The 13,158-nt window shown below is 38.1% G+C and overlaps 1 protein-coding gene and 2 long non-coding RNA genes across 7 annotated transcripts in view; 2 read left to right on the forward strand and 1 right to left on the reverse strand.

Moving 5' to 3' along the window:
- The window catches only part of Mef2c (myocyte enhancer factor 2C), a 148,370-nt gene extending 143,950 nt beyond the window's left edge, over positions 1 to 4,420 (reverse strand). Inside the window, exon 1 of one of the 5 annotated variants that reach the window (XM_021726030.3) lies at positions 4,333 to 4,420. The gene's annotated coding sequence lies outside the window, so the exon portion shown is untranslated. Of the gene's footprint in view, positions 1 to 405; positions 492 to 4,332 lie in introns of those variants that run through there. The other 4 variants (XM_021725949.3, XM_078044845.1, XM_078044846.1 and 1 more) reach the window with 4 other exon arrangements.
- Positions 104 to 3,341, forward strand: LOC144376616 (uncharacterized). Its single transcript, XR_013437178.1, has 2 exons — positions 104 to 235; positions 1,025 to 3,341. It is a non-coding gene; the product is annotated as an uncharacterized LOC144376616 (long non-coding RNA).
- A 1,563-nt stretch (positions 4,421 to 5,983) lies between the features above and the next one.
- The window catches only part of LOC120885774 (uncharacterized), a 48,861-nt gene continuing 41,686 nt past the window's right edge, over positions 5,984 to 13,158 (forward strand). Inside the window, exon 1 of the long non-coding RNA XR_013437177.1 lies at positions 5,984 to 6,436. This is a non-coding gene — a long non-coding RNA (uncharacterized LOC120885774). The remainder of the gene's footprint in view (positions 6,437 to 13,158) is intronic.

Raw genomic sequence — 13,158 nt, forward strand, 5'->3', positions numbered from 1 at the left:
GGCGCGCGCGGGGTCGCGCATTCGCGCGCGCCAAGGCCGCTCGGAAGAGGAGGAGGAAGAGGAGGAGGAGGAGGAGGAGGAAGGCGGAGGAAGAGGAGGAGGAGGAGGAGAAAGTGGCTCTCCGCTGCCGGTCGGATTAAAAGTAACCGGACTCGACCAGAAAACTGCGTCCAGGAAGGAAGTGACAGAAGACGAATGGGAAAAGGAGAGCAGCTCACAGCCTTTGAAACATCGCGTAAAAAGGCAGGGGGGGGCGGGGGTGTCGAGGGAAATGGAAGGATACTGGGAGGGGAGGCGGGGGTGGCAGGGTAAACCGAGCACACAGGATTGGGGGTTCTTAGCAGCACGTCCGCTGAAAGTGCCGTTTTCTTTCCTTTTCCCCCCTTTATTTTATTTTGTTCTTGCCTTTGCTTCGCGCTGCCTTTTCCTCTCCCATTTCTCTCTCCCCCACGATCCCAAACCGTTGACTCTCTCCTCGCGAGCTGGAGAAATCATCAGTTTCACTCTTGCAAAAGGGGGGCGGGACTAGACCTCGGAGCATTTTAATAAAACAAACATACAGCAGCTCCCTCCTCACCCCTCCAGTCTCAACTAGATTGATAAATTACTCCACTACACTACTTTAATTATGTATATGGTATGCAGAATAAATCACTGAACATCAGTACCTCAATCAAGCACTTTTAAATGATAATTGCATCTTGGTGAATCAATCTTTCCATTCCTGACATTTTGCTAATTTTAGTTTTACGGTGGGGTAATGGCACATGCCATACGCAAACCTAATGACAATTCTTTATTGCACGAAATGAAGACAACACGGTGAGCGGCGGCTCCCTGCTTCTCTCCCGGAGCGGCTGCATAGGACGCTCAGAGAGAACCGAGTCTCCCGCTGCTGCGCGCTCACTCCCCAGGGACGCTGCGAGCCAGCCAGCAGGGAAGTCCTTCTAAAGTCGGGATCTTTCCTCTGACCAATAGGAGCGCGACCCTAATAGTTGTTCTTGTGACTTTTCCCCCCATTTAGATACGCGTTAGCTACTTCATTCTTCCACGGGTCCACGCGCTCCTCCTCTATTACTCACGCGTAAAAACCACGGTCTAGAATCTGCAGCACTCGATTCCAGCGTGCTTTTATGCATGCCCAGAATACGTGGTTTTCGGCCCTGAGAAGTGGAAGGGCTAAAAAGTGAACCGAAAGATTTCATGAAATAATTAAAGAATTACCAGTTTATAAAATCTCCACTTTATCGCGGGCCATGAACTTTCTAATCAGTTTGGAAATATTTACCGAGGCGGCAGCTTCCTCGGAGATTTTCCCCTCTTCCCCCCACTCTTTCTTCCACACCTTACTGGACTTTATCCAGGTCATTAACATGTAAACCAAACCAACTTCCCAAATGCATTAGGCTACCCCGACGATGGCTGATGACTTCACTTATCCTGAAGAGTTTCAGCAGCGCAGGAAGCAGAAATAGAGACTGATAAGGAAGAATATTTATGTTAAGGTTAAAGCATATTAAACATTTCCCTTACCAAAAATATAGGATAATAGTTAATGTTTAGGAAAAGCTACTAGAGATTTGGCTGCTCTCTGCCCTAGCCAATTACACCACACCCAAGAAAGGCAAAGATAAAATGTATCAACCGGTATATAAATCATGAAAAGACAAGATTGGATGCCAGCAGAACTACAGATTATATAAAATGTTTAGAGCAATCTTTATTTTTTAATGTTGTGAAAGAAGAAGGGAAAACTCATAGGGGACATAAAAACATTGACTACACAAGAGTAGATAATAGTAGCATACTGAAATATCTAACTAATTAAAGATATTCCCTTACTGTAAAAAAATTCCTATCATCACTGTGTGTTTAGTCCAATGACTAGTTGCATTTCCTGTTAAGTTCCTCAGTATGCCTCCAGATGACTGTTTTAATGCATGAGGACAATGTGGTTCAAAAAGCCTTCTGCTTCATTGTAGGAGCTATTTGTTGTTATTAGCTTCTCTCAGAAGAGTGGGCTCAACATTTAGGCACCCTCCCAAGTCTTCACGTGAAAGGAGAAGACTGATTTTACAAGCAAGTACAACTAGATCTAAACAATCTTCAAGCTTCTGGTTCATTACCATTGTAACTATTAGTACAGCTAAGATGAATTCATCGCTTTTATTACAAGAAAGCCTGGAAAACTGTCACAAAGCAAACTATCTGAAATAGTACCATATACTGCAGATTGCAATCTATAACATATTTTGCTTGCCTGTGTGACTTTCATATGGCGAGTCTGCTACTGCTATGAGTTCATTTTAATAATATGGCAAGGAGCATCTAAGTCAGGTTTTCATTCAAGGTACAACTTGTAAAAAAAAATAAAAAATTTCAGGGTACCCAGACATCTTGAATATATGGTGGTAAAAGGAAATTATTTTTTCAAGTTTCACAAATGTCCTGACAAAAGAAACCATATGAGAACCATCAGAGTTTATTGCCATAATGCTTGAAATTAATGTCATGAATTGTGACAGCCTATTTTACATGAGCAAATAGACACAGCCAATACATGAATTTAAATCATGTTATTTTTGATGGGTGATAGTGAATATTCCTGTTTACCATTGTACACTTCAGGTTTAGATCTATTTTTCTTTAAGAAGACACTTTTATTTTACCTTTTCACATTTTAAAGAATTATTTAATAATGAACATTATAACAAATCCATAATTATCAATGATAGTACAGGCATTCAAAAATATGCACAACCCCACACTGAGGATAATTTGAAAATAATTTGGATCTGGAATGTATCACAGTTGGCCTTTTAAAATATAAGATTTTTCCCTCAGCAGTTTTAACTTCTTAATTATGTGTGACCTAAGTTAATATTAGCATTAGTTTCCTTCCCATAAGCCTTTATAGTTGAAGCAGAACAGAAGCAGTTACCTAGAAATGTACAATAGGCAGTCACCTGAGATTTAAAATTATTCATGAGTAATTCACAAAGTGGTTAATCCAGAGTGTGCTTTGTATTCTTTTAATACCTCTGGACATTATTTATTTTTTAGCAAAATCACCCTGATCCTTCTCACCTAATAGTATTTGGCTAAATCAGAATGTTTTCTCATCTAGGGAGGAGCTCATCCTAGGTGTTACAGAGTCCTGGATTCTCCATTTAGTATAGGATTTGTGTGTTACTATTGGATGTGTCCTTTATAGGCTTCAGTTTGCTTATGTGTGAAATGAGTTCTCCCATCTCTTCCAGTTCTATGCTTTAAATAGAAACCAATTGGAAGCTAGGGGTCTATCCAGTTTAAATAAAAGGTGACTTTCTTTTAAGAAAAAATGGTGTCTGGGATCAATGTATTAAATCAGCTCCTGTGTGTTTGTGTGTGTGTGTGTGTGTGTGTGTGTGTGTGTGTGTGTGTGTGTGTCTGTTGGGGTGCCTAATTACAAAATATTTCTTTCATTAAATAATTATCATTAAGTGCTTTCTTTTCTTTTTTCTTTTTTTCTACCTGGTGCTGGAGATTGAACCAAAGGCCTCACACATGCTAGGCCAAGCACTTTAAGTGTTTTATTTTAAATGTAAATATGCATTAACTTATTTTTCCCCAAAAGAATTATGTTTGGCCATATATTTAATTAAAGTGCTAAAGAAGTTACAGAGAAGGAGCGTGATCCTTGGAATTTTAACTTTAGGGAAAGCTCATATTTCAATTTCTGTTCAGCTACACACTGTCTTACTCCACCCTCTTCTCTTCACTACTTCCCTACATTAAAGCAGCAGTCCACTAAAGCCCTGTGCACTGGGTCTGCCTGCTTTTAAGCCTGGCCCACGCTGGGTGTAGCTCTTGAAGTGAGCTTTAAAAAATTATTTTAAAGTGAGCTGGGGCGGTTGCCACAGCAACCCACCCTGAGATGAAGAAAGGCTATAGATTAATCTACCCTTCAAGATTATTCAACTGTATAGTATTTGTTCTTCAGCCCGAATACTTTCAACACAAACATAATTGAACATGGAAGTTCAGAAAATTCTAAAAACAGTAAGATACAAATTTCATAGCATTAAACATTTTAATCTTTTTTTTTACAGCTACAGTATAGAAATATACATGTCTTCCCATTAAATGAACTAATTGGAAGAGATACCTAGAAGGTAGACCCTGAAAATTGATGTGAGCAAAACAACCTGATATTGCTTATAACATAAAATATTTAATGGTTATCTAACTCTTTAACACTATTATACAGTTCTATGCTATAAATACCTAAGGTCAAAGAGTTTTACCTTTGATAACTTTGTGGTACATGTTAAAAGAAATGTAAGCACTCACCACATACACTTCTTTACTGTGACGGTCATTTGCCTTCCATTCTTTACTTCATCTCTTCATAGAAGTTACTTCACAGTTTGCAGCTCTTCTTTGGCACCTTAAAATATGTAAGTACAAAAATGCACACACTTATTATTTTTAAATTTAACACGAAAGTAGATTTATTTCTAAAACTTCAAATCCAAAGTAATAATTCTGATTTTAAGCCAAACCAATGTATATGGGAAATAAAATAATTAAAATAACCAATTGTGATAATACTTATAATCATTAAAGTAGTGTCACATATCTGAATTTCAGAAATTTACTAGGTGCAGCTTTATCCCAAGCAGATTATATAGCATATGGACTGTTTGTGGTTGAGAATCTGCAATATACAAAGGATTTGATATTTCAAGGAAAGACTTATTTTTTTTCCTGTATTTCATATCTAATCATCTTTATTTATCTTTAATTTTATATCTGATGAAAAATTACAAGGAAAAAAGTGATCCTTGGGATTTAAACTTTATCCATCATTTTCAAGCTGTTATTTGTCAAATTGGGAAATGTTTGCAAAGCAACTTAAGTTGCAGAAAAGGCTCATTTTATGTATTACCTAAAGGCCAATTTAAGATACTTTGGAATTAATGCTGTGGATTCAGGACCATTTATAAATTCTATTGCTAATAATACCTTATCCTTCCAAGCAGTGTTTAACAGTACTGCACACAAACAAATGCTCTAGTATTCTAATCTCTGTTTTAGACTAGCTGTCCAAGACTTTGAGTACACAAGTGAATCTTTCTTTTCCTTCAGACTGGGTCTAGTCCCAGAAAGAAAACTAACCTGGAGTCATATTAGACTATGATGGTCAGTATCCATTTTCTATTTGATTAGCAGGAAGACTTTTCATAGTGAAGAGACATTTATAAATCCTTTTTATTTGGGTTGACATCCATGAGTTATAGTTTTATTAAGTTGCTTCAGAGTTAAGGAGAAACGAATCATTTTGGCCAATTTTGTTTTATGGGTTATGTTAGTTTTATCTTTTATTAAAGTACAGGCCCACAGTTAGTCTAAACTTGATCTTGGTCTAAAGTTACCTGACCAATTCCCTTTCACCCAGCTGCTTGGTTTTACAGTCTTATTATTAAGTGAGGATCCTGACACATATCTCCCAAGGCTTTTCCACCTCCCAGAAATGCAATCTTCATGAAATAATATCTGAAAGATACGCTGAGGCTTTTTAAAATGACACTACAAATTATGACATATTTCTTTCTTTTCCTGCTTCAGTATGTCCAAATAAGGCTTGATCATGAATTTGCTTGCGAGCGTGTAGCTGATTCAAAGGCATCCACACGAATAGCTAAATGGGGCTTTACCTTTACCTACAAAATTGTTAAATGTTTATTTGAACACTGAAATATGCAAATTCTTGAAATATCACAGAACCTTAAATTCAAGGAATAGATTTTTACACATTACTTTTTAAACCTTTTTTTCTATATACCTTACTATGTCTGTGCCCTTTCAAATTCAAAGATCTTTACCCGGGGTTGGGGTGGAAGTGTAGGGTTAAAAATCTCATCCAGCATTTTGGAACCCACTTCTTTGTTTGGAAAGCAGAGAGCTGGGATTCAGTCCGCACGGCCCCTTAAAGACCCAGACAGGGATGCCTCTGATTTCAGCAGCTCACTCCACTGAGTTATTGATAGCAGGCAGCAAGAATCCCTCGGGTTAATTTGTGTGGAAAGTGAACCCGCGCTGGCTGGGCGTTCCAGAGAGGCGCAACAGCCACAACACCGCCCAATTATTACGGCCCTCCCCTCCAACGCTGCTTTCCCCACCTATATACTCTTTTCTCTGCGGGTCTCTACTTTCCCCCACCCACTTTTCTCCTGGTGCAAGGAGCTGAGGGGGAGGGGGGCTCTTTTCCTGGCGTGTTTCTGGAGTTCCTAGGCTGCTTGCAGGGGGCGAGTGCGCCACGTGCGTGCGCCACTGGCAAGAAGGAGGCGTGCTCTGGCCCTCCTGCAGACCTGCTGGGCTTGGACGCGCGCAGAGGAGACTGCCACGCTGTCTCGGTGTGGGGGCTGGAAGCGGTGTGCAGACTTGGCATTTGGTTAGAAGGGGGATGTCACGGCTTGGGGAAAAACGACCCGGTGGCTTGTTGGTACCGATGGCACGTGGTGGGCTCTAGGGAATGAAGGAGGGCGCAACGGCAGTGGCAGTGGGTGGGCTTTGGAAACAGGAGGTGGCAGTGCTGGAGCAGTTGTCCTACTTGTCTGGTTTTGGGATCTTAAGAATATTTTCCATATATTGGCGAAAGACTATCCCAAAGAGCTGGAGATGAGCTCTTAGCGACTACGTAAAAAATGAACCCACCCACGCACAGTGCACAAAGCTAGCACGCAGTTCGCATCCAGCTGCTCCGGCTGCCCCACTCGCTCCAAGCATTTTGCAAGCCTGGGAGAGCAAAAGTGCCTCGTGCAGGTTTAGATCCTGCCCTGCCCTTCACCAGCCATCCTGGGTTTTTGCGTGCCCAAGCAATAGGAAAGGACAGAGGAGACTCAGAACTGAATTCTAAAGCCTAAGCACCTAGCATCCACAGAATTTTTAAAAACTAAAGGCCAAACGCTAGCTCCAATAGTTAAGCTGTGGATGGATATGTACAATTCGTTGCTATAGAAAGGCCACCAAGTAGAAGGAAAACTGGGATACTAGGGACAGTACAGGACAAATGAAACCAAAAAGCAAAACAAAACTTCATTTCACTGTTATACCAGCTTTATTTGTTAGCATGCAGAAGCAGTTCATGGATGCCTTGCAAATTGCCATCACAAAACGCAGATGTATATGATCTTTGCTTTATTTGGGGCATTGTACAAAGGCCTGGAAAGGTGGACAGATCCACCTTAGGATACTCCAAAAGTGTGGGAAAGTATATGGCTGAATATATCAGAAGCACAAAAATGTTTCTTAGCCTGTTCTTGAAACTATATGATAGCTGCTAGCTACATGTGATTATTTAATTAAGATTAAAGTAAAAAGCTAGTTCCTGAGTTACACCACCCACATTTCAAATGCTCTGTAGGCACATGTGACTAGGGGCTATCTTATAGAAGGAGATGTTGAATCTTGTTTCCATCATTACTTAAGGTTCTACTGGAGAGTGATGTTGTAGAGTTAAGGTGAATGTCTGTTAAAGAAAGAAGTTGCTTTATGATCATTACCAGTGAAAATTTAGGGCATTTTTCATTTCTTTAACATGAAAAGTTTTTGTTGTTGTTGTTGTTGTTGTTACTGAGTATTGAACCCAGGGCACTTTACCACAGAGTCACTTCCCCAGATCATTTTATTTTTCTTTTGAGAGAGGTTGCTTAGAGCCTAGCCAAAAGTTGCTCAGGTTGTCTTCAAACTTTCCATCCTCCTGTTGCACTGCTGGAATTACAGACCTGTGCCACCATAAAAATTTTCATGACCACATGAAAAGTTTTAAAGTTAGAATTTCATTATTTTTCTGCTGAGAAGATTTTGGGGAACACTTCAGCACCTCATACAAGATTTAGAAAAGTTAAGTGATAAACTCAAAGTCATGCAATAAATTTGAAAAGATAAGATCCCCTGACAGGGCCCAGTACACTCTGTGCCAGACCAGGGCACCTTGTCTGGTTGGCTAGGCAAATTAACTGTGGAAAAGTGAACTGAGAGAAGATGTTAGGCAGGAGTACTCTCTTAAAAGAGAAAATACTGCTAAGCATTTATCCACGAAGAAAGTCTATTTAATAAAGAATAAGGTGAATGGGGAACATTGTCTCTCAAACTTAAAATGTATTATTGGTATTGCCATAGATTCTTATAATGTCTTTTCTAAGAGAGTAATTGGGATAACTGTGCTTACTTTAACTTTGAAAATTATGAGGAAATAGGATTATTCCTTTAAAATAAATGCTAAAAAACAGTTACAAAGACAGAGAGGAAGTGTGTTACCTGAGATGAGAATTGTTAGCAAGGCATAATCTTCCTCAAGTTTGGTTAAAGATGTCATCAGATACATTGATTATCCTCAGATAAATTGGTTATGATATAATTAGGGTGGAATTTGAGCAGAATATGTTAACATGATCAAAATTTAATCACCAATTATACTATTTGAAACATAAAGCAACAGACTACATCATAAAAATTTAGACAAAGTATAAACTTTCTAACTTTTTAATATATAGATGTTAAATTTTTAATATATATATATATAATGTCTTTCTTCTATAATTTTTTTTTCTTTTTTGAGACAGAGTATCTCTAAATTGCCTAGGCTATCCTCATATCCTCCAGTTTCAGCCTCCTAAATTATTAGGATTATAGGCAAGCTTCCCTACTCCCAGCTGTCCTCTGTATTTCTTAATGTTACTTCGGGATGGAATGTTGATATTGTTATCTTTCATTGTAATTAACTTTTAATTTAACCCTTAATGAAGGATCACTAAATGTTCGGATAGGAGCATTCATGAATGATAATCATTTAAAAATAATATCAAATTTTAAACTTGGATTTCTCTTGAACATATCCATATTTGTAATCATCTGTTTCTGTTATTGATTTATCACTTGCACAAGATTAGTGGTGGAAAGGTTTATAGTCCATACTACTTGAAATTCAGTGCCCTAAGAGAAAATATTTTAGTTCTCCAAATGCTTGCAGATGAGATAGAAGTCCTCAACCTCTTCATAGCTGAAAACCAAAGATACTGATGGAACTAGGAAGACCGTGTATGGCCAAAAGTCAGTTGACTCTATCACAGGTAACAGTGGAATTATGCACCAGTTTTTAATCTCTCTGTGTTTCAGTTTCTTCATCCATAATATGTGGAACATAATGAGAAACCCTCAAAACCTAGCATGAGAATTAAATGAACTATTCAACAGAAAACACAGGGCCTGGAATCTGACAAGTTGCAATGGAAGTTACTCATTCCTATGCAATAAGTTCCACCTCTATCCCATCAGGTTTCATGTGTACCCATACTGTGTTGCAGAAAAAGGAAAAATGTAGGTCATCAGAGAGATGGCAATTCCTCTTTTCTGGCATGGCTTTCTTTCAGGCTTCCTTTGTCTTTTTTTTTTTTTTTTTTTTTTTAAGGATGCTTTCTTATACTTGTTAGCTGGTTGGTTGCTGAAGAGGCACTGGAAACTCCAAGTCCATCCTCTTTTCACCCCAGTTGACCTTTGGAATGTTGTTGTCGGCCAAGAAGACATTGATATCTTCAGTCTCCATTAGCTTGAATTCTTCAGGGCAGAATCTGCTCAGATTGTCTCCTGATGTCATTCCAAATGTCTGAAGGCCATGTATGGCAACTGGGCTGGGCACAGGACTGCTGGGAAGTGGGGAGCCCATGGAATGCCTGATGGAGCATTCTGTTCAAAAGAGACCTAGAAATCGTTCTGTGAAGATCACTGATCAACATTACAGCTATGTCTAGGGGATGGTACCACTTCTTTTAAAAAAAGAAGCTATAGTCATTTTGCATTTTTTGATTTTTCCAAAGTCCCCTTGGAGTGCTTATAATTCCTATTGATTTAATGATTTGTATAAGTATATATTACAGAAAATAGACTCAGGACATTAATAAAAAATTATCTGTGTTCATCCTAACATTCCTTAGAATAAATACCAAGTTAAGACAAAGCATGCAGAAAGCAGGGAATAAGGCCACCACATGCAAAATATACCTCGTTTTCTCTTTCTAGGTAATTTTTCAAATGATTGTATTCTACTTAAATAAGAACAACATCACATTATTTTTAAAATATATTATTTATAAGCCCCTCATTTTTTTTTTTGGTACCAGGGATTGGGCATAGGGGCACTTCACCTCTGAGACACATACCCAGTCCTTTTTATATTTTAGTTAGAGACTGGGTCTTGCTAAATTGCTTAGGGTCTTGCTAAGTTGCTAAAGCAACTCATGTTCCTCTTGCCTCAGCCTCCCAAACCACTTGGATTACAGGATTACAGGCACCACTATGCCCAGCTATATAACCTAAACATTTTAGCTAAGCAAAAGGTTTTATTTTTTCAAGAAAGCAATATCATGTATATATGTATAAGTTTCTAAGACACCATAGTTTTATATAAACTTAAAAATAAGTTGCTACATAACTATATACATATTCTAATTTGTTTGGAAGAGAAATAATTTTTATTGTTTGGGACGGAGTCTCTACATCCTTTTGGAATGTAGTGAGAGTTAATAGTCAATGATTGATCTTGCACAGTGGCACACATCTGTAATCCCATCAAATGGAGGCTGAGACAGGAGAATCACCAGACTGTGTCTTAAAATTAAATTTAAAAAATGGTTGGGGATTTAGCTCAATGGTGGAACAAAATATTGGTGATTAAAGCTAGTTTGTTTCGCCAGCATATTCAATGAATCAAAGAGAGGCTTGATTTCCTATAAACTATTATTGTTTGTTTATGTATTTGCACTATATTTGTAGTTGAATCTTTAACATCAATATTCATATTTATAATACTATTTGAAATACACATGCAAAAATAATACTATTTTATTAGAGTGTGGGTTGAAAAAATAAGTTCAAAATGCCTAACATTTAATGGCTATTTGTCAGACTCAGTATTATCACTTCTATTAGCTTTCTTTTTATCCATACAATAACCCATAGACAGATTCTACTATTATCACCATTCTACAGATTTTAAAACTAAAGCTTAGAGGGTGCTGGGGATATAGCTCAGTTGGCAGAGTGCTGCCTCACATGCACAAGGCCCTGGGTTCAATCCCCAGAACTACAAACAAACAAACAAAAAACCTACAACTAAAGCTTAGAAAGGTGACCTTACTTGCTCAGGACCACATAGCATCATAAATGCCAGACAAAGGACACAAAACCATATTTGTTTATTTCTAGCCCTTTGTCCTTAGCTACAACTCTGTCCTTAGCTACAATGCAACACTGTTTTGTGACACTCATAACCTGTGCTTGAGGAGAGCAGAAGTGGTATGATTTGTATCTCCCGCCCTCCCCAAACTGAAAAGATTTCGGAGATACATGCCCATTTACATGTCACCCTCTTCATTGTGCGCACTTTAAAAGGCTAGTTATTTTTTTCAGTGATGCCTTTGCTCAAGTCTGTTTAGAAATCTCCCTGAGGAATTTGCTACACAATCTTAAAAACGGTGTGATTGTTGGCAAATCCTTGTGGTTCAAGATGAATTTGTTGCCAAAAATAGATCCAAACCAAGAGTAGAGAATAGGATGGAAACCAATATTTGAATATAAAGCATCAGATTATTTGTTATCTGGCTCACAAACTGAAATTAACTACAAATATACAAGGAATTTAAAGGTTATTCCTGGTAGGATTAAATAGCCTTTAAGGAAAGAGTTTTGATGAGTAGCACTCATAAAAATCTGATAATTTTTTTAATGTTGGAGTCACTAATTAAGAGTTTTGTATCATGCAAGAACAGCATGGGAAATGTTATTTTAAAAGAATGTAAAACAGGCAGAAAATGGTAAATCACAGAACTTGGATTAGAATCCAGGCTCAAAAACTTAATAACCATTTCCCCTTAGTTTTCTATGTCCTTTTTGTAAAATGGGGAGTTGACAGGACCTACCAAAGATGATCATTTTGCTGAGAGAAAGACATGACATTGTACTTCTGTAGCCACTTAGTGCCTGGCCTGTAGAAAATGCTCAATAAATGATCACTGTACTTTATTTCTCTCTCAAGGACTATCTCATATTCCTGAAAAAGATATTACTGTAATTGTGATCCAATGATATATTGGAAGTTATTTTCTTCTCTTCCAGGTTTCATGCTAGAGTATTTGAAGAAGTTTTATTTCATGCTAGAGTATTTGATATTTAAAATAAAGATAACAATTTATGATAGTATATTGATGAGATCAATATATATTACACCAAGGAGCCTTAAATTAGGGGCTGCTCATTTATATTATCCTTGTCAGTGGTTCCATATAATTTTGTTTTCAGGGAGACTTGTTTTTTGTGTTCACATTGAAAAATTTTATTAGACTTATGAAAGTAATGATATATCCATTTGCCTAGAATAAGGTTCCAAGATTTTATTTTTTAGTTACCTCAGACATCTTCTAAATTGCTTATTGATTGCCTAATTTGGCACATAAATTTAAGGAATCTGAGCATAAGTGCGTAGAATTAGTGGCTTCCTGTTAAATCTAAGTTTCTGACTCCTTTGGAATCAATGACCCCATCTATGTGGTATAGGCAGAATTGTGGAGTTGCCAAGGTCTGTCTTTGAGGCCCTTCCTTCATTCACCTTCAACATGCCCTTCTTTCACTTTGGCATGTTCCACTTACCTAGCAGCAGTTTTTATAATCAATAATAGCTCCTTCATGAGTGCCTCTATTTCCTCTCGGCCTTCCACTGATGTGACTTACAACATCCTTTAATTCCTCAGCAGCCCCCTTAGGCCCCAGAATTCTCTTGGATTATGTTCTATCAGGAGAGCCTGCTGCTCCAGCTGTCTGATCCATGACACGATATCAAAGTTGTTACTCCTTTAAGTGAAGCTTTCTTTAAAACTTTTCTGAAAAAGAGTTCATAATCCAAAGGAGTTCCATGGGTCCACAAATCCACTGCTGTGTTGATTAAAGGGTGCTTTAGGGAGGACTTTCAGCATGTCTCAGGTCTCTCCCACCACCAGCCACTTAATTGTCCACACGGACGCAAGCACTGGATGCAAGTGCATAGGAAGCCTAATTCATGTATGAGGAAGAAATGTATTGCTTTTTAAAAATACTGGGTTTGGAAGATTAACTTGATTAGCA

This window comes from Ictidomys tridecemlineatus, chromosome 1 (genome assembly GCF_052094955.1).
Source record: "Ictidomys tridecemlineatus isolate mIctTri1 chromosome 1, mIctTri1.hap1, whole genome shotgun sequence".
In the NCBI taxonomy this organism is placed as follows: domain Eukaryota; kingdom Metazoa; phylum Chordata; class Mammalia; order Rodentia; family Sciuridae; genus Ictidomys; species Ictidomys tridecemlineatus.